We start from the raw sequence: 21,377 nt of genomic DNA, 5'->3' as shown, positions 1-21,377 counted from the left end.
ATTGTTCCCCTCTACTGATCACTCATTAGACACAATATAGAGTCCAACACCCCATTTCATATGTACCTCATAAGACATTTACAACAACTGGAAAGGTCACAGAAATACCTCACAAAGAGGATTACTGGCCTCAAACAGATGCCCTACACAGACCATCTCAAAAAACTCCAGCCTTACTCTGTCGCATATCGCCTACTCAGAGGCAATCTCTGCCTAACATACAAAGCTATGTCAAACCCAGAGCTGTTGGACATGCTCCACGTAAAGAAATCCCAATCCCTCCGAGCTACATGCTCTATGGACCTAGAGCTTGTCACCACAATAAACAGAACATGCTGGAGGGTAGATTCCTGTCCCAGAGACTTCCTATACTCTGGAACAAAGTATCTATCTATATCAAACAAAGCTCCTCATTAGCACTCTTCAAGAAAAATCTTGATGATTGGATGGGAGATAGGAATATCACCCCAAGGATCACTTCTGTGGCTCTGCTTGACAGGAGCACAGGGAAATAATTTTCTTTGGTGGCAAAAGCCAGGGTACTGTTTGTCTAGGCATATATAAGCCCTTGGGCCAATAGCCTTTTACCTACCTATGAACCTATGGACCTATGAAACTATAATGAGCATTACCTACAAAAGGCAATCAACTGGGAAACAGGTCTGTAACTTGCTTTACCAAGGAAGACTGTGGTTTACCAAGCATCTTTCTTGAGGATTTCTTCACAAAATGATTATGTCATGTCACTCTACCAGGTATGTAATACAAGTCCCCATATAATGGGACACAGATAGGAGGATGCAGTAGGCCTGTAGTCCATCTCTGGGAATGACGTGTAGTATACTCTACTGTCCAACAGCTACAGGCAAGCCTCTCAACTGTGCCTGCTGTGAATTACATCACAGCTGTGGCCCTTTTGATCCCTCCTACAATGGTCAGCTCCTGTACACATTCTACTGGATTAAGTTTTAGACATATTGACAGTAAATAAGGGTGGACACAGCTATCATATCACATGATGTACTGTCATTCAGCTCCTCTCAGTCTGTGAATGTCACACAGGAATAGTTCAGACATTGTAAAGATGGCCCTGACTGTCCCTGATATACTCTGGCTAGGCCACAGTTTAGTCAACATTCATATGTCATTTCTTGAGAGTTATGGCTAACATACCTGGCAACCCCCTACAGCAGGAAGTCAGGTCATAACCATTATTACTGGGGGAGACTCAGGCCAAACCTCAGCAACAGAGTGTGCATATTGGTCATACAAAGTGAAAGTATGAATAGAGTAACAGATATTACTGTAGCATAACTGTTTTCTGAGGGTTCTGGCATGCGACAGCCAGATTCTCTGTATTCTGAGAACAAATATCAATTATCAACCCTCCAATATCAATATCAAAAAATCAACCCTCCAATATCCCACCTCCCCATACCACCCCCCTCTGATCTCAAAACACATACCTCTTCCTTCAGCCTCAACCATGTGCCCACATACATAATAAAAAAACTCCTCCTCTGATTGAAACCATGCTCCAACACACCAGATAATTTACCTGCATCCTTCCTTAAACTATCTGCTAACAACATAGCCTTCCCTATCTCCATCATAATAAAAAGGTCCATCCAAGAATCTTATGTAACCTCACTTTGGAGACAAGCATTCATTATCCCACTCCATAAAGATGGTAAAAACACTGACACCACTAATTTCCATCCTATTTCCATACTTTCCCGACTCTCAAAAGTCCTGGAAAAATGTATTCACTTACAACTGATGCCTTATCTAACACAAAACAACTTCATAACCCCCACACAACATGCATTCCATCCTGACCACAGTACCATTACTACACTCCTCTCCTTCCTCAAGTCCATTAACCATGCTTGTGACTCTGGCAAAATCATACCAACCCTGTTCCTATACCTTTCCAAAGCCTTTGATACTGTCTCCGACCCTATACTCCTATCACAACTCTCCTCCCTCAGTCTCTACCCTTCCAGCATCGCTTGGTTCACTTCAGCAATCATCTGCTCAGCTGACACCCCTTCCGACCTTCTGCAGATATCCCAGTCAGCTTTCTCAAATACTGAAACATGGATGCAAAACAATCACCTAACCCTTAACGCCAATAAATCCAAATTAATGATTTTTCCCCATCTAAACACTCCCCCATTGATAAAAACTCATTCAAGATCATAAGCCAGAATAACACTCCCATTGAAATTGTCCCTCACAACAAACTGCTCGGAGTCATTATTGATGAACATCTAAAATTCAATATTCATATCCACACTAACATAAAAAAAACACCAAAAATTAGGACTACTATACAGGCATAACCATTATCTCATCCCTCCACCAGAAAGACCCTTGCCTCCACATACCTTCCCCCCCTCCCTAATGTATGGTGTATGACACTCCTCTGTTCTTGACTCTTCACCTCGGCCTTCAAACTAAATTAGAAGCCTGCTACAATAAAATCTGCAAATTCGCCACCATCTATAGGAACTCATCCCATCACTGCATCTCCTCTACTCACTGCAATGGCTCAAGCTTCCCACTTATCTGAAACTCACCACTGCCCATAAGCTTATATTTATCCCATCCTCCTGTCCCACTCTCTCTATCCATCTCCTTAACCCACTATATTCCTAATCACTCTCTTAGGTCAGAAAATCAGAACCTGCTCAAAATCTACAAACCTTTACAGCCACCTGGACACTCTCTGCTATCCTGTTCATTAGCTAAACTATGGAACTCTCTTCCTCCCTCCCTTAGAAATCCTCATAACCACTCTAACTTTAAATCCTTCCTCCATTCCTACCTATCTTCAAAGTGGGAATGCACCTGCTCCTTCCCCACATAATACCCTCCTATATCAAAACTCACCTTCTAACTCTGTGCATTATCTCTGCACTCACATAATTTGCCCTCCTACCCCTCCTTAACCTCCAAATTTTGTTAATAGTTTATTTCCAACAATTTCTCATCCACAAATGTAATTCACCGTTAATGACCCTTAGACTGTTCTGTTGCTAGATTTTTACTGCTATTATTGTGGAATGTAACTTTTCAGTTGGAATTTGCTGTTAATGACTCTTAGAATGTACAGTTGATAGATTTTATTATTATTTTAGAAATGTTTTGCTGTAAAATGCTGCATAAAGCTGTATGACTTCTTTGGTTTGTATATGTATATGCTAATATATTTGTCATTGTTGCTGGAGCTTTTCTCCCCTGGCTTCCACTGCAAATGGGCTATTTTTAGGCCCAGTGGAACTCCCCAGTCATCAAACTGAAATAAATAAATAAATAAAATAGTGACCAACATCTTGCCAGACATCCACTTGTTTGTGCCAAAAGGACCACATATATCAGGCACACATACACATTTGGCAAACATCTGTGTACTGGAGAAGTATGATGCCTACAGGGAAGATCTAGTACAGCAGGTTTGCATTGCTGTCTGTCATTTTGGCACACTGATGTTGGTGGGCTGTCCCCATATACTTGTAATAACACATAAATATGTGTCTGACAGTGGCTGTAGGACATAATAGTGGGACTTTGCCTACATGGGACACACCACAGTAGACAGCATTGATGGGTGTGGAGACATACAGCAAACTCTGTCATGGCACACAGGGACATAACCGGTATTGCTACTATGTTGGTAATAGAGACATATATAGTGTGTTGATAGACTGCGAGGTATGGTGTGGGAGGTAGCAGTGGATAGTGCAGGCCAATTTGGATGTGCAGGGTCTGAACCTAGTGGATATTAATGTATCTGTTCCTGTGAAGTGTTCCCCTATTGTTGTCTTTCAGAAAAGATATATCGAAGGAGGCACCCACCATTATCAGAGGCTGAAAATAATGTCATCCTGGATGGCCTCAGACTGCATCAGAACATTCTGCTGTCCAGGCCTTGCCAGCATCTTGACCAATGTGCAACACTGTGGGCTGACTTCATCACAGCAGTCAACCAAGTAGGCATACAGTGCAGAACCTACGAGCAGGTCTAACATTGGGCTACAAATATGGTCAATGCTGCACGGCAAAGGCTGCTGCTGTAGCCAGGGACCATGCTGACACTGGTAGAGGGCCTACAGCAAAACAACCACTTGGCCACAAATGAATTCCTGGCAAACTTGGGAAAAAACACCAGCTCCCAAGCAGCCATCACCCCATACATTGTGGAGGTAGGTGCCACAGCGGCCACAGCAGTGGAGAGTCCAGGTAAGCTTTCTGTGTTCATCAGTGTAATACTGTATTAGTCATTGTGGCAGCCCCTACATAAAATGGACGTCAGGTCTATCTGCATTGGGTAGGTGGTGTGGTTGTAATGCACAGTTGTGCACAGATACTCAGAATGTCAGCAATGTAGGCAGTATCATAGTAGCTACTGTACATGTTGATATAAGAACATATTACCCTTTATCAATGTCACCTTTGGTATTGCTGAAAATGCCTCTTCCTCACATTTACAAAGGTATGTCAGGTGTGGCCAGAGTCCAACATTTTGTACCTGGTAGATGTGATACTGTTGTTGTATGGATCATATATACCCTAAGAATGCTAATGGCTGACATTTTGCCCTAGGCACAACTGTTATGCTTAGCCAGAGTACAATATTTGTATGGCCAATTTTGCAGGGGCTAACTGACATGCATTGAATGGGTAATCACAGTTGTGTATTTGCAGGAGCAGTAATACATTTGCACTTATATTTGAGAAGGTCTATGCAGTCTGCTGTACAGGAGGCAATCACTCACAGATGCCTGTTCACACACAATATGGAGATGGTGCATACGTGAGGCAGTGATGCTAGAACTGGCATAGCATGCCCAAGATGGGTGCACTTTGTTTTAGGTGTAGGTCTATCATATACACTGACATATTGCTTAATGCACTGGTGTCTAGTACTGCCAATGCTAATTGGATGTAGCTGCAGTACATGTTATAAAAGACCTGTCTTGTCTGTGTATGTTGTACTCTGCTTGTGTGTTGTGCATGGGATCAGAAATAAGATATGGTATGTATAATGCAGTTGTGGCTCCTGGCCTGCATGTGTGTGTGGATTACCATGCAAAATAGTGCAGGTAGTAATGTACTTATTTTGTCTTCCTCCTCACAGGTGAATGTGGTGGTTGGAGTGTGTCCCCCTCACTACCCAATATCAGTGTCTCATCAGACTCTGTTGATGATGGTGGCCATAGTCAGACACAGCTGGGGCTGTTGGGAGCTGAATCTGTCCCATGGGTTGACATCCCAGTTAAAGTCAGTATGCCCACACATACCCAGTCCCTGCAGCCATAGATACCGGACAGAGTGTGGTGACATCGAACAGGAGAGTGTGGCAACTATGGTATCAGTGAATGTAGACACTAGCCATGGCCAGAGACCTGGCAAGGCCCCACACAGGCAGATTGATAGGGGTGCTCAAAAGAGGACTGATGACCATCCATCACCTGTCACAAGTGTCACATCATGGGTCACTCTACACATCTTTTAGTCCATCATGGAGGCACAGGCATGTTTGAAAGCAACACTATACAGATGCGCAGGATCATGGATGCAACACAGTATGATATCTGTGACTCCCTCCACCATACTGGTGATGTCATGGATCATTTCACTGATGTAGTGGACAGATGGTGGGATGAGACATTGTCAGTCCTTGATCGCACATTATCTGTGCTGGAACAGCTGGTGGGAGTAGGGCATTGGACACATGGACGTAGGTCTGCAACACCATCTGCAGAGAGTCCATGTGGTCGTGCACATGCATGCTCCTGTAGTGGCAGTACCTCCAGCACTACAGAAGTGAGTGTGCTGTCCACATCATAACATGGCAGGTCAAGGGCACATTGTCCTGAGGGGTCCCATGTGAGACATGGGTGCAGCAGACACCAGTCATCGTCAGCAACTAGCACCGCATCTGACCCTGGGCATTGTGGTGCCAGTGCCACTCCAGGTAGAGCCAGCTCAAATGTTCATGGCCAGAGATAGTGAACTGTCCACTCTGTCATGGACAGTCCACAGCTGTCCAATATACACATGTGTAGGGCTAGCACTTGAATTGACTCTGTATAAGCAGACACTCAAACCATTGATGCAGGGACATGTAAAATATGTGCCTGATGCACAGGATGACTATATTACATTACATGCAGTTTTTTTAGTGTGGTACTGATATGCCATGACAGATGCTGTATGTTGGCATGTATCATGAGTATACATCAAACTTTGTGTACCTTTGTTGCATGATGTTAGATTGGTGGTAGCGTTGCAGAATGAAAGGTGTCTCACAGAACTTTGTTGTTCTGTTTTAGGGGTCTGAGTGGCTAAGCTATGGAGACTTGGTGGCAATACAATAGCACAGGACAGCATGGTAGTACAGCAGAAATATGACATCAGCAAGGTACGGCTGTATATGTGCATGGTTACCTAGGTGTATATGTGTAGAACAGTGTGTCAGGGACAATGGGGGCAGTCAATGTAATTTTGCATACATACTCTGTGACAAGGGCTGCTACCTTTGATACATGTCACCTGGGTGTTCTATACATACAAATGTATGTGGTGGTGGATAGCATGTATGCCTCAGTGGATGTGGGCTACTTAGGGCCAGCAGCTAATGACAGGGCAGCAAAATGCATGACAACTGTACACCCATATAGCCATGGGTACTGCTGCATGGAACTGTATTTGTGCACTCACAGAGTGGCCTTTAGTTATATTAGAGCCCCTACCTATCTATTAGTATACACTATAACACTAAGTGCTTATTGTATGCGCCATAGAACTTAGCTGCTTGGATACTGTCAACCAGTGCTGTTAAGGTGGATGACATCAGCAGGCCTTGTAAAGCAGGCCAATGGGGTGGCTGGCAGGTAGTCACAGGATTTTGAAATTTAAAACCATTGCACAGAGATAGGCACACTGCTGCAAAGGGACATATTTACACACACACACACACAGTTGCCATTTTGGAGATTAGAACACCTACCTATTAGTATACACTATAGCACTAAGTACTTATTGCATGCACCACAGAGCTTACCTGTTTTAATGTTGTCAGCCAGTGCCGTTAAGGTGGATGACCATCAGCTGGCCTTGTAATGGAGGCCAATGGGGAGGTTGGCAGGTAGTCACAGGGTCTTGAAATGTAAAACCATTGCACAGACATAGGCACACTGCTGCAAGGGAATATATTTACACATACACACAGATTTGCTGTTTTGGAGATTAGAACTCCTACCTATCCATTAGTATACACTACAGTATTAAGTACTTATCTCATGCGCCAAGGAGCTTAAATATTTTGACATTGTCAGCCAGTGCTATTAGGGTGGATGACATCAGCAGGTGTTGACAGGGAGGGCAGTGTTGAGGAGGACGCTATTCAAAGGGCCATGAAATGATTGGCCATTGCACATAAATAGGCCAGATAGGCATGCCTGTACCACTGTAAGGGAAATATCTATGCACACACACACACACACACACACACACACACACACACACACACACACACACACACACACACACACACACACACACACACACACACACACACACACACACACACTGGCTGATGTGAGATTAGAACCCCTACCCACCTACTATTACATACTACAACTCACAGTACTATAGTTATATGTGATATACATGTGGCTGCAGCCACAGTACTTGTGAGCTACACAAACTGGCCTTGTCTTACACAGCCTGTGTTGGCTGCAGAGTGACCCTGCTTTATGCTGTTATTGTATCTAGTGTTCTAGCAGTGGTGTACCTGTTAATACCCCTGCAATGTATATATGGTTACCAGAATCACCATTTCTGGCTGGTTGCACTTTGCTAGGTGGACAATTGGCCAGTGACAATATGCCCTGTCCAAGTCCTGTATTGAAGCCACTGCACATTACAACACCTGCTCACCATTGTCTGTCTACAGGGTGACATTCCACAGGCACAGGGTTCTGTGGTTCAGTGAATTATGTCTTTATGAGGCCTTGCTCTCTTGGTGCAGATAACCCCAGCATTCTGCGTACAGGTCTGTATATTCTTGCACCCCCATACACATATGCACATGTGGATATATATATATATATATATATATATATATATATATATATATATATATATATATATATATATAGATCTCATACTATTGAACTAATAGTCTGAATCCACAACCACCGAACACACTTTAGTGAAAGTGGTTTTAACCAAAAAAGTGCTTTCACCAAAGTCCCTTGCATAAACAAACAAAAAATATATAAAAAACAAAAAACGCATAACTAACATTTAGGCAGGGGGCTGCACCCCCCCCACTTTTATATTCTCACTCCAAGATTGCATTACAGTGGGGAAAAGGGAATATTCCCTTATCCACACTGTAACTCTGATCTCAGCAACAGCCTTTCCCTGCTGATTTCCCCTATTTTTTTATCATACTTTCGTGAAAGTGCTTTTTTGGTGAAAAGTGCTTTTGCGAATGCATGATCGGCAGTTTCACTTTCTGTGAAATTGCCGTTTGTGCATAAGTATGGATATATATATATATATATATATATATATATATATATATATATATTCACATATTAGTTCTTTAGGCAGATGAGGCATCAGACTCAGACTTGGGCTCAAGTTAGCTAAGTTTAGGAGCATGCCCAGTGTGACTGTCAGTTCTTACAAGGTGATTCCAGGCCAGGCCTACCTATACTCCAGTCAGGGATTTCGTGTGCTGTAGCCAAATGGCTGCTGCACCAGATTAAACAGTCCTTCCTGATATTTTGTCCAAGGGAGTCCCTGGCTGTATGCTGTATGTAATATATGACTCATACCTAGCAACTGTACAGATTGTAATTGACTGTCCATAGTTTTGTATCATATGTATGGTATGTTTTAAATAGCATTGTGATTTTCTGGTACATTAGTGGGAAATCATTATAGATTGAAATTAAGAAATGATGACAGACATTTGAGTTACTTACTCCATACACACCAGGAAACCCATGCTACTGCATGACCTGTTTTTCACTGAACTTTCTACATTTCTCTGGCCACTAGTTAAACCTTCTCTTTATATTTGCACGTTTGTCTCACTACTGTTCATAGGTTTGCCCAGATTTCCTGCTCAAAGTGGTTGTAGGTATGCTGTGACTGGAGGATATGGTGTAACACGTCACACACACAGGGTGACAGTCTTCACACCTCTGACTACATGTTTTGCAGAATGTCCAGCATTCCACCCCATATGTCTGCTCTGCTTCTCGTACAGTTGTGTTTTTCTGGTAGTATACTACTAAATGGAGCCCACTGAATTGCTGTCCATACTGACACATTTAAGTGATGGCCTTTTCATCCTGCTGCTACTCTGACTTGTTGCAACTTGCCGTTATACTAGCCACCTTCTCGGTTACCCAGAGCATGTATAATGTTTGTAGGTTTGGCCCTGTGTTCCTCCATTGTCTCTGGCTTTTTCGTTCTTTCTTGCAGTAACAGATTATGACATATTGACAGTGTGTGGGACTCGTACCATAGGAGTACCTCACATGCAAAATTGTAGGTTCAGCCAACTTTGAACCATGATCACCATCGACCATGCTAATGTACTTAGCCTACTGAGCCACAACAGCTACCAGAAAGTAAGTTTTAATCTCTCACACAATCAACAGCAGACAGACATATACACTTTGACCCCTACATATTGTGGAAAATAAGACATGTAGACAGGTTGTTTGGAACAGCCTTGGGCTGGTGTGGTCTGCTGATATATATCCTTGCAATCGTACTCTGTTACTGCAGTTGTACGTGAACACTGTTGGGGGTAGAGGACTGTAGCATTGAGAGTCGTGTGTCTGTCCTATGACCCCACTGTTTGGCAATTCCCTTACATACTGCTGTGGGTTTTGCTGTGTTGTGACCTACTGCATATTATGGGGCAGGTACTATTGGACAGATTACCTGTTGTCCCATACAGCTCTTTGTTCTCTGTAAGTAGCCCAGTTGCCCACTCTATTCCTTTGCATAAATGCATATATGCAGCAGGTCCATATATATGTTACCATAGTGTAGTACTCTGCACATTTGTTGTAAAGGAGAGTGACTTACTTTGTACACGCAGCAGTTGGGATACCTGCTTTTCAGGACTGAGTCTGTTTGATGCAAGCAGTATAGAGCCAACACATGGTAAGGTACAGGTTGTGTGGTGTGGCAGGTATCCTTTTTACTGTGTATATGAGTCAGAGTAAGGTGTCAGTCCCTAGGACCCTAGATTGTCAGTGCATGTGCTATGCATTGCCTCTTTGCCAAGGCCAGGACATACTGGGCATGCCTACATCTGCCTACAGGACAGCCTCAGGGGGTTCTTCCTCTGAGTCCCCCTGTGAGTGTGGTTGTGGGGACCTTGGCACTGTTGGGGGGGCTGTGTCCCTTCCCTGTGATGATCCTGCCACAGCTGTTTCACTGTATCATATTATGTAGCAATGCACATACTGTGAACATCTATGCACATGTGGCTGGAGAGTACTGCAGGGCTCCACCAGATATATTGAGGTATCGGAACCATGACCTGAGCAACACAAACACATGCTCTATGATGTTCCTAGTTTGTGCGTGTGCCTCATTATGGCATTCTTCTGTAGGAGTGTGTGCATTTCTGTTGGGTGTCATCATGCACGGTTTCAGTGTATAACCAGCATCCCCCACTAGATCACCTTACAGAATGTCCCCCCTGGCAAACATCTGGTACAGCTGTGATGCATGCCAGATATGAGAGTTGTGATAACTGCCAGGGCTGCCAGCACACACATTCAAGATGATGCCCTGGACATTATACACAATATGGCAGTTGGAGTGATAACCTTGTGGTTGACGTATACTCTACCCTCCTCACTGGGTGGTGCTTTAATGTGTACATGAGTGCAGCCTATGGCACCCAGTACCTCATGGTAGTGTGTTACATGGCAAAAGAGATACATACTGCTGGCCCTCTCCTCAGGGGTATGGGGTAAATAAATGCGCTGACTGGCATGTGTTTGCATGGCAGCCAGGAACTGGTTGAGTGCCCTAGATGCAGATGCCTGTGGGACTACCATCATGTCCCCAGTTGGTCTTTGAAAAGTACCTTTAGCTAGTATTCTAAGGGCTACACGTAGCTTTGTTTCCAGTGGGATGTGTTCACCTCTGGTAGCTCTGAGTCTAAGTTGAGGCTGGCAGAGCTCTGTGAGTATGTCCCTGTCCACCCTGTAGTGCTGTACAATCTCCAGCTCATGTAGTTCAGTGAAGGTTACCTTGGGTCTGAACACTCTTCTCCTTCTCAGTCTAGGCCTATTGTCAGTGGCAGCATCAGGACTGACCTCGGCCTCTTACACATACAGATGTAGTAGAGCAGCAGCAGCCCCTAGCATTCTGTCAATTAAAATTCCCAGGTCTGTATTACAATGGTGCAGAGTATGGGGGAAAATCAGATTGTGGGGTGTATGCATACTTTATAGTGCTCTGCTGTAGATGCAGCCTGTGTGATTGGATTGCATTTCAACTACCAGGTACATCACTGAGGGGTTTGAATTTCCCAGTGTAAGTGGAACAGGGGTTATCAGTATTTTATACATGGCTGGCTTTCCCAGGCAATTTCCTTTTTTTTCAACTGCCTTCCCTGCTAAGCACTTTGGTGCAGTGTGTAAACCTGCACCACAGGTATAAACAATGCTAAGCATTCAACAGACACACCCCTATGCACAGGCATGCTCAGCATAGCTCAAGTCAGCAAAAACACACACCCTGCAGCTAAACAAAACTTAGCAGTACTGGACAGCCCCCCCCGCTTAGCTGGGAGATGAGCTACGCAAACAGGCACCTCTGAGCTCCCATCAGCCTAAACATATAGTGACACACCTCATTTTGATGTCAGCTAGCTCTTCTGTGGCCACCAACATGGTTCTAGTGCTACACAGATTTTATCTGTGGACACAGTAGCCCATTTTTGCTATTCAGTAACCCCAGCTCATTTGTATACAGATCTATGCACACAACCTGGACACTTCACTATTCCAGGCTCTACCTCCTTAGCAACCACCAACATCAACTATTGTACATACTCCATGCAGGGCCCTATAATGCATTATTCTCACATATTTCTTATTTTTAGTTTTTATACTTTTTAATTTTTTTTTTGCATAATGGCACGTTTGAACGCTGTTGTGTGCTGGACAAATGTAGTATGGTTATTAAAAAATATATATTTATTACATTATTTTTGGACACACAGGGCATAATTTTGTACATACCTGTGGTTACTATGCAATTTTTGACCTTCTAAATGGGCTTTTGCAGCCCCTATTCCATTTTTATTTTCTTGTACACATAAATTTTCTGTGTACATTCAGACACCAACATGGGATCTGCAAGACTGCCTATCTGCATGCTGGATTGCTCCAGCACCCTCATTTGCATGCAATTAACCTGCTTATGAGGTGATTTCCATGCCATGGACACTTCTGTGTCGGCAAGCTCATGCACTCCCCTCTGCTCTATTTATCACACAGCTGCTTACTTCCGTGTAAGCTCCGTGTCACTATGCCTATATGGAAAATCACTCCATGTAGGCTTTATTAAATTCCCCCTAATAAATAGTAGAGGAGAAATAATGAGAAATTCTAGAAGAATATAAAATCTACAACTGTTATTGGGAAGATTTTTCAAATGTTATATAGGAACAAGTGATTTAATGCATTATTAAATTCTACACAAATTATGTTGTATGTGTATGTGGATTCTATGAATTTCAAAGAAGAAAGAAAAAAAGTTGCCAGAGATTGTGCTTAGTATTTTTGGAGGTCAAGGTTAAACCTGATTAAAATGTCAGTTCTAAATTGTAAGAAAAAAAAACATTTAGGTTTAGGTTTAACAAAGTTGTATATTTGGCATCCCTGCCATTATTTTGGACATTGAATAAAGTGATACATGGAGAAAAAGGCATGATAGGGAATGTGGTATGAAATGAGGAAACATGGTCGGAAGTAAAAAAAAAAAAAAAACTAGCAAAAGAAAGAAACTAAGCGTAACTTTTTATGCTAAACCTTAAGAAGGGTTAAACAAAAAAGGAACGAAAAGCAATAAAAGCGAGATAAAAAAGGTTTAAAATATTTAGGTTACAATTGATTATTTCAAAAACTGTTGTTAAATGTTACCTGTTATGGGACAGTTGAAGTATAACAGCTGGGTCATACTTGTAAAGTAAAGAAGACAGCTAAACATGCATTTACAGAGAGAAAAATACAAATGTTTTGGAAATTTAATGGCATAATATCAGTATGACTGTTCTAATAAAAGATTTGGGTGTGTTGTTATATAGGATATAAGAAAATATTGGTAACATCTTTATAGGGAAAGGATATATAATGTGGGATTGTGATGCTATGTTATGAAGAATTGGAATGCAGTTATGGCAAAAAGGGTGGGGAGTGAATAAATACATATAAGTATATAAAAAGTGAAAGTGTTAAAAAGAAAGAAATGAACAGTGTATGTAACAGGATCATAGGAAGTTACTAGGCTAATGGCCCGAGAGCACTTACAAGCCTAGCCAAATTTTACCCTTGTTAATATCATCAGCACCTATTGCCCTGTTCAAGAGGGACACAGGTGCAACTCCCAGGGTGAATCTATGGTTACCCATCCAATTGTCCAGATTGTGCTTGAAGAGGACCAATGAGGTGCTGTGTGATGTGAAGTGGGAGTATATTCCAAACGTGTGGTAACTCAATTATTGGCCATATGAGTGAAGAGCACAGGGAGATGATAACTTCACTTTTTCATAAGGCAGTGCCTTTACTTATGAGGTGAGCCATATAGAATGCCCTTCTTACCACTCTGGAGACATGGTAGTCAAAGGCAAGGTTGCTGTCAGACTGAGTACCCAGATCTCTCACCACTGAGTTCTTACTTAGGGGATTGCCACTGATGTGGTAATTTGTAGGAACATCGCTCTTACCACTTTTTTTGCATTGAGTTTGAGGCCACGACTTTGGCACCAATCATTTACTTGCATAAGACCTTCTTGAAGGATGTTGACATAATTTGGAGATTCTGTGGCAGCACCCAGTTTGCAGACATCAGCAAACTTTGTCAGCCACAGTCCCTTGGTTTTAGCTTGTACTTCGGATACATAGATTCCAAGCAGTAGAGGTCTCAGGACTGATTCCTGTGTAACGCCACTGGTAACAGGTCTGCTGTTGGAGGTGGATTCCCCTATTTTGACTGTAAGGGTTCTATCAGAGACCCAGTTTGCAACCCACCTTATGATATAAGGGTTGATGTCTAGCTGGGAGAGTTTTTCAATGATGCCTTAGTGAGGGATAGTGGCAAATGCCTTGGCCAGGTCTAGGTAGGTTGTATGCACAGATTTCCCCTTGTCCAGGGCCATTGTGACTGTCTTGAAGAAGTCCACCAGGTTTAACAAGCATGATCTCCCCTTGACAAATCCAAACTGGGTAGGATCTAGTGTTTGGAAATTACTTATGTCTTTGTTGATAAGGTCCATGATGATTCTCTCCATGGCCTTGCAGATAAGGCTAGTCAGGCTAATAGGTCTGTAGGTCCTGAGGTCAGTAGATACACCAATTTTGTGCAGGGGGATAATGGTGGCTGTTTTCCCATTCAGCTGGGATGATGCCAGTGCTTAGATTGTGATTTAAAAGAGTAGCCAATAGGGATGCTAATTCTTGTTTGAGACCATGTAGGATGCAGCTTGGGATGATATCAGGTCCCATTGATGCTGTGTTTTTGGCCTTAGTGAGGGAGTTTATGACCTCTTTAGAGATACAAGGTAGAGGACAGGTGGTAGGGATGTCATAACATACATGTGGTGAGGACGGGGGAGTAAAGTTTTCAACAAACCTCTTGGCAGCAGGTTAGCTATGTCCACTGACTCACTGTATGTATTACCATTAACCACCAGTATGGCGCAAATCTGAGACCTACCTTTTAGGTTATGGATGTAACTAAAGAACACCTTATGGTTGTCCTTGGTTGAAGAAGCCAACTTGGAGTCATAATTTGCCTTGGATGACTTCACAAGAAGTCTTATTTGCTTATTTAAACTGAGGAAGGAGTGTCTACATTTTAGAGCCCCATCCTTCTTACTCTTGGACAGCAGTTTCTTCCTTTTATTGAAAAGCATGTTAATGGTGGCTGTCCTCTAGGCAGGTTTGCTTTTCCTTAAAGACCTTGTTTTGGTCCTAACAGGTACTGCTGAATCAGTGTAGTTATACAGGGACTTGAATAGGGTACTGGTGTAGAGCTCAGCATAGTTACCAGTTCCGTCTGAGGTGAGAGGTACAATGAAGCTATTTATACCACCCCATAAGAGGTTAGAATCTGCTTTGAAGAAGGTTTTTAGTCTAGTTGTTGCTAGGGGAGGGTTAGGTGTGATAGTTACCTCAAATTACACTGATTTATGGTCAGATCTCACCAGGGATCAACTCACAGTGTAGAAGCTACAGTGGTCTCTCATATTTGTAAGCACCAAGTTCAGGATGTTGGCACCCCTGGTGAGGGTGTCAACCAGCTGGTTCAGGGAATTGGAGATGACAAAGCTGAGGAACCTTTGGGCAGGTGAGTTGGAGAATGAGGAATTCACCCAATCAATGCTAGGGTAGTTAAAGTTGACCAAAACTATGGTGTTAGGATGCATCTTGATAGATTCAAGTTGATCCAAATAGGCAGAGTGGGTGTTCTGATACATGGAGGGAGTTCTAGAGCTGATAATGACTTGAATAGGCATCCCACCAATGGTTAATTACACCTGAAGTATCTCTAGGGTGTCATACTGTTTGACCTATCTGGAGGTGTATTTATCCTTGATGAATATTGATACACTGCTTCCTCTAGTTTTCTTGCCTTTTGTTTGTGGTCTGAACGTGTGGAAGGAGGTGTAACCCAGTATGGCTGGGGTGCACTCCACAGCCTTGAGCCAGGTCTCCGTGACTGCACAAATGTCTGTGTCTTCCAGGGTGAGGACTGCTTCTAGTGAGTGCAATTTCATGTTAAGACTGTTAGCATTTATCAACATGACCTTGAGGTTGTTTTAGTTGGTATTTTTACATCAGGAGTTTTATAAAAAATTAGTATATAAAAATAAGTACAAGTATTGAATGAATAATTATTTAAAAATCTCCCCTACTCTCTTCATTAATTTCTGTAAAACTGTTTACATTCTTTTGAGGCACCATCAATACGGGGAGATGGAACCTCGGTTTAATTTATCATCCAAAGTATGGTACACTCAAGGATGCAGTACTCCCTTATGTTGTACTGCAGTGTCAGTAAGGAAAAAAATGAATACAAGAACCTGGTTGAGAATGAAATCCCAGTATTTTGATCTTTCAGCATCTAAAGCACACTAATGTACACTGACGATAATCTGACTAACAATATGATGGGTGTAGAACAGTGTGCTATACTTTGTTTTCTGTACCTTATCAGCCACTGTAGTTGAAGGAAGTTTCCAGGTATTAAGCTAACTGTACTGAACATGTCTTTAAAGTAAGATGTAGAATGAGCATGGAAATGTAGCTATGTTGGGTGTACAATAGGCCATCTATTAAACTGCCATCATGTCTCCACTCTTCTTTCAACATGGTGTCAGAAGCCGGATTCAAAGTCGTTTAAGTCTCACAAAGTATTTGAAGCTATTTCAGTCTTTTCAAAGTGTAACAATATGTCCAAAGTTGTACAAATCTCTTCGAATTGCAATGAATGTATGCAGTAAGTTGCATAAGCCTCTCCAAAGTGCAGCAAATGTCTAAAATGCTACAGGTACTTGCATTTATTTTTTACAGCATATCAAAAGAATTTCATAAACTGAAAAGACTATCCCCTGGATTTAATAAACTCCATGCAGGAATAGTGCTATTCCTGCATGGAGTGGTTCATGTCCCTAAAGCCACAGCAGCATGCCTTGCATATTCACGAATGTGAGCCTCTGTTTAAGCTACATGGACACAGACCGTGAATGAGTGCAAGGGTCGTGTTCAAGTAGTGCACAGACATTGAACATACCCCTGCACTCAGAAAGTGCCATACAGCACTTTCTAATCATGATCCAGCATAATATTAGAGAATTTCTCTAATATTATGGCAGTATTTAAGTGTCTGCGGACACTGAAATGAAATAAATGATAATTTCAGTGTCCGCAAACACTGAAATACATATGGCAGCAGGAAAGCAATGCAGTGGGTGTGTAACAGGTTCTGTGGCACACACCCTGTATTGTAAAAGTGCAGTATGACACCTTGCAACCTGCTAAAGCAGGAAATGTGTACAAAGGCACAAATAATGTGGGATAAAGCCCTGAAAAGGAACACATCTTACATATTGCCCTCACAAACTTAGAAAAGTTGGTAGAAAACAGGTCATGCATTAGTATGAATTTCCAAAGGATAGAAGTCTGAAGGTAAAATGTATGCCAATATTCCCTGGCAGCAGTCCATGTGGACAAAGGCACAAATAATGGGGGGACAAAACACTAAAAATAGGAACACCACTTAAATATTGCCCTCACATACTTAGAAAAGTGGATTGAAAACATGATATGCATTAGCATAAATTTCTGAAGGATAGAAGCCTGAAAGTCAAATGTATGCCATTATTTCCTGACGGCAGTCCTCAATGACTTGTCAGAAAACCACAATACTCACTGTATAACATAATAACATAACAATAATATAATAAATATTTTGTTTTACATCCTAAGGAAAGCTTAAGCATAGCTAAGCGGGTGTGTGCATTAAAGCCCTCAGTTTAGCATTACTTAAACATCCCATAGGAGATAAATAAAAATATACAATTGAAATTGCTAAGCTGAGGCAGTGTAGTGGTTAGAGTGCTGGATTTACATGCAGATGTTTGTAATTTGAATACCAAAACAGGCAACTTATTTTTATATGGGAAAGCAGAGTTACAATTATTTTGTTACACTTAAATGATGTAGTAACTGCTTTTTGTCAAACAGAAGTGTAGCTGATGTAAAATGGAAGTATGAGTGCATATAACATGTGAAATCACCCATGTATACACAAGTGTCCCATACAGTATAGCCACACCCCTTGCTAATGTAATGAAAGCACATAGAGGGATGTCATGTAAAGTAAATCATATACACCTAGTAAATGAAGCCATCATCCTGATATTTTTTTAAAATGAAATGTAAGCAATGGTAAACAATGCCCAGGTATGCTTAACAGGTTTAAGCATTGCTTACCTGTGATTGCTAAGCAGCAGGTAGCTCAGCTAAGTGGATTTACACACTGGTAAGCAATGTAAGGCATAAGTGGTGCTAAGTGAAGCTAAGAGGGTTTAACCATCTCTTAGCATTGCTTAGCTCCATGCAAAACCTCGCAAACCCACTTACAACTGCTTAAAAGTGCCTTAATCACTCTGCCTCTATCAGTCCTTGTTCTGCCAAGCAACAAAATAATCAGCATTGCCAAGTCTCAAACCCAGGATGCTGTGCACTACAATCACAGCAATGTACCACTACACCATCTGAGCTGTGGAAATCTATAATTATATTACAAACATATCATTCATTCTTGTCATTTAACATTAATGAAGAAAAATAATAATTTCTTACTCTGAAACCCAGGACCCTGAGCACAACAATCACAGCAACATACCTCTGCACCATATGAGCTGTAGAAATTTGCAATGTTTTTACAAACATATCAAACACAACAGTCATTCAGCATTAGGGGGAATTATATATCCATAGTATGGTTTTATACATATATATATATATATATATATATATATATATATATATATATATATATATATATATATATATATATATATAGAGAGAGAGAGAGAGAGAGAGAGAGATGTATGTATTTTTTGTCATACAGAGATATATAGACAAATAACCAACTTATTACTGTAACATATCTGCAAAAAGCCTCACAAAGGGGGGATAAAGGGCAAACAATAGTGACATATTTGAAATATGGCTGTCATACATGTAGAAGTCTGCTAGAGTGGCATGGTGTGCTTTTACATACAATGTCAGACAGATTCCAGGTCTGAAACATGAATGAATGTCAAAATGTACTGATGTCAATGCTAACATCATCCTAGTGATTTCTCAGAAACCCACAACTGTTGTGGCCAACAGACAAAACATATGATCCACACATCAGAACAGTGTCTAGACATCTGGACAGTGCAGAGGTATGAGTGCAGTCTTGTAACAGAATGGAAAAACCTGTGACAGCTGCCAACCATGTCAACCAGCACCTTTCTGTACCACAGTAAGACCAACATGACACTAACCCAAATCATCTGTCCAATTACCCATGCATATCCAAATATATCATGCACTACAGGGATGGAACTGTAGGGAAAAGCAGATAGTGGTGCAAAAGTTTCCACCCTCAACCATTTGCACCACAGTCACAGCAGCATACCAGGATCCCAAATGAATTATAGAGTAGAACAACTGTTTGAATGAATATATGCTGATTCCCAGTCACATAATACACTTACAGATACTGGCCCAGCTCACAGTGTGCTGGAATTCCTGAGGTGTTACAGGACCCTTCTCAGTCTGCTCCAACAAACATACACACCTGATAGACCACCAGCAGCTGTAGCATCATACACAGATAGAAAAAGGATCGGTGACACTCACATCTGCTACTTTCACTACCCAGCAAACAAACATCTACACACAACACTGCTACACAATCTTGGAAGTTGCTTCACAATGGCCAGACATATATAATTCTCATATGTACAGATTTACACAGAATGCCCAGGGTGTGAGACCATGTTCATGGCCACTGTTGCATACCACTTACAAGAGGCTGCTAAGTCAATGGGATGAGACCTTGAATGCAGTCAATAAATAATGATATCACATCCCCCTGACCCTCTTACTGCAAGACATCTGGACAAAGCATGACATACTTGGGGGACAGGGGGCCAGAAAGAGGGACATATCTCACATGCTAGTGTTACAAACTGAAACAGCTGACAGTGTTACTGGCTTTGTTGTAACATAACATCCCTGAAGGATATGATGACTATAACACCAATGGATGTCAACAGTTACTCTGACCACAATCGTCACAGTATCCCACTGCTTCCACAAAAGCAGATGTAGTCTGAGGAACAGACCAAACATAACAGGCAAACCCCTGGGCAGTGTGTGGACATTAGGACAGATTAGAGGTATGTCAGAGACATATCACTGTCAAACATCAAGTCATACAGTAAATGCTTGCCCAGATGAACCCTGTTAAATTAGCAAACCTCTATGTGTATAACAGCACTACTGACTTAAAATATGTACCCAATTCTGGATCTTTGTTCCCCATGTTTCCGGGCTGTCTCCACATGTCCTCTCCTCAGAGATATTCCCACCTACTGTCTGTGAAGCTGTAGCCCATACACCTCCATAATGTACTCCACACAGGGAAGGAAAAGGGGCAAGGCACACATGAAGGCTGTAATTATAGCACTGTGTTGCTATAGCAGTGGCAAATGGAAAGACACCACAGCTGCTCTGGATGAAAGTAGCAACTGAGAGACACAGATTGGTGCACAGACCATCACCTGAGCAGTACCTATAAAAGGCAAGCTGCTGCTTATGCAACATAGGTTTCAACCCATCTACACAAAGACAGACTGCAACTACACAAACCTAACCATTTGCATTGCTGTGAGGGAACTCCTGAGTACTATAACAGGTATGCCAATCATCTAAGCATGTAATGGAATGCAGAAGGGGTGATGCAATGATGTCAAATGGGGCATTAACAGTAGGCTGCAACAAGACCTGCTGGACTCACATGCTGCTGTCCAGCACCTATGGCCATTACTGCCTGCCCTGCCTGCATTGATATATAGAGCATCTCTGACCACAGAGTCACCCCAGTAAAGGTCAGCTCATGTATGACTATACTAGGGTCTCTGTTGTCCAATACTGAGTGTGTCACTGGAAGACCAGCTACCTGAGATGTTGTAGTTACTCATATGCCACCTGTGAATGCTACTCTGATGCATATGCTTGTCTTACAAATGTAATAGATGTACATAGGGTATGTGCATAGTACACGACAGGTACAGATGTGTGTGTTGAACTGTATGAGATATACTGAGCCCATACCTGACAACTGTCCACAGTATTGCAGACTGACCACGTCTACCTCATATTTGTAGTAAATGCTCAGACAGTTGAGTATTGACTGGCAAATCACTGGCAACCCATTAAAGACTGAAGTTATAACAAATTAGCATACATTTCATTGACAGATGTCATATTCTGCAGAGTTACTAACAGGAGCTAGGTGTCTTACCA

Source organism: Protopterus annectens, chromosome 3.part0 (genome assembly GCF_019279795.1).
Source record: "Protopterus annectens isolate FY-2018-M chromosome 3.part0, PAN1.0, whole genome shotgun sequence".
NCBI lineage: Eukaryota > Metazoa > Chordata > Ceratodontiformes > Protopteridae > Protopterus > Protopterus annectens.
The sequence above is the reverse complement of the archived record's forward strand: the minus strand, read 5'-3'. Positions refer to the sequence as shown.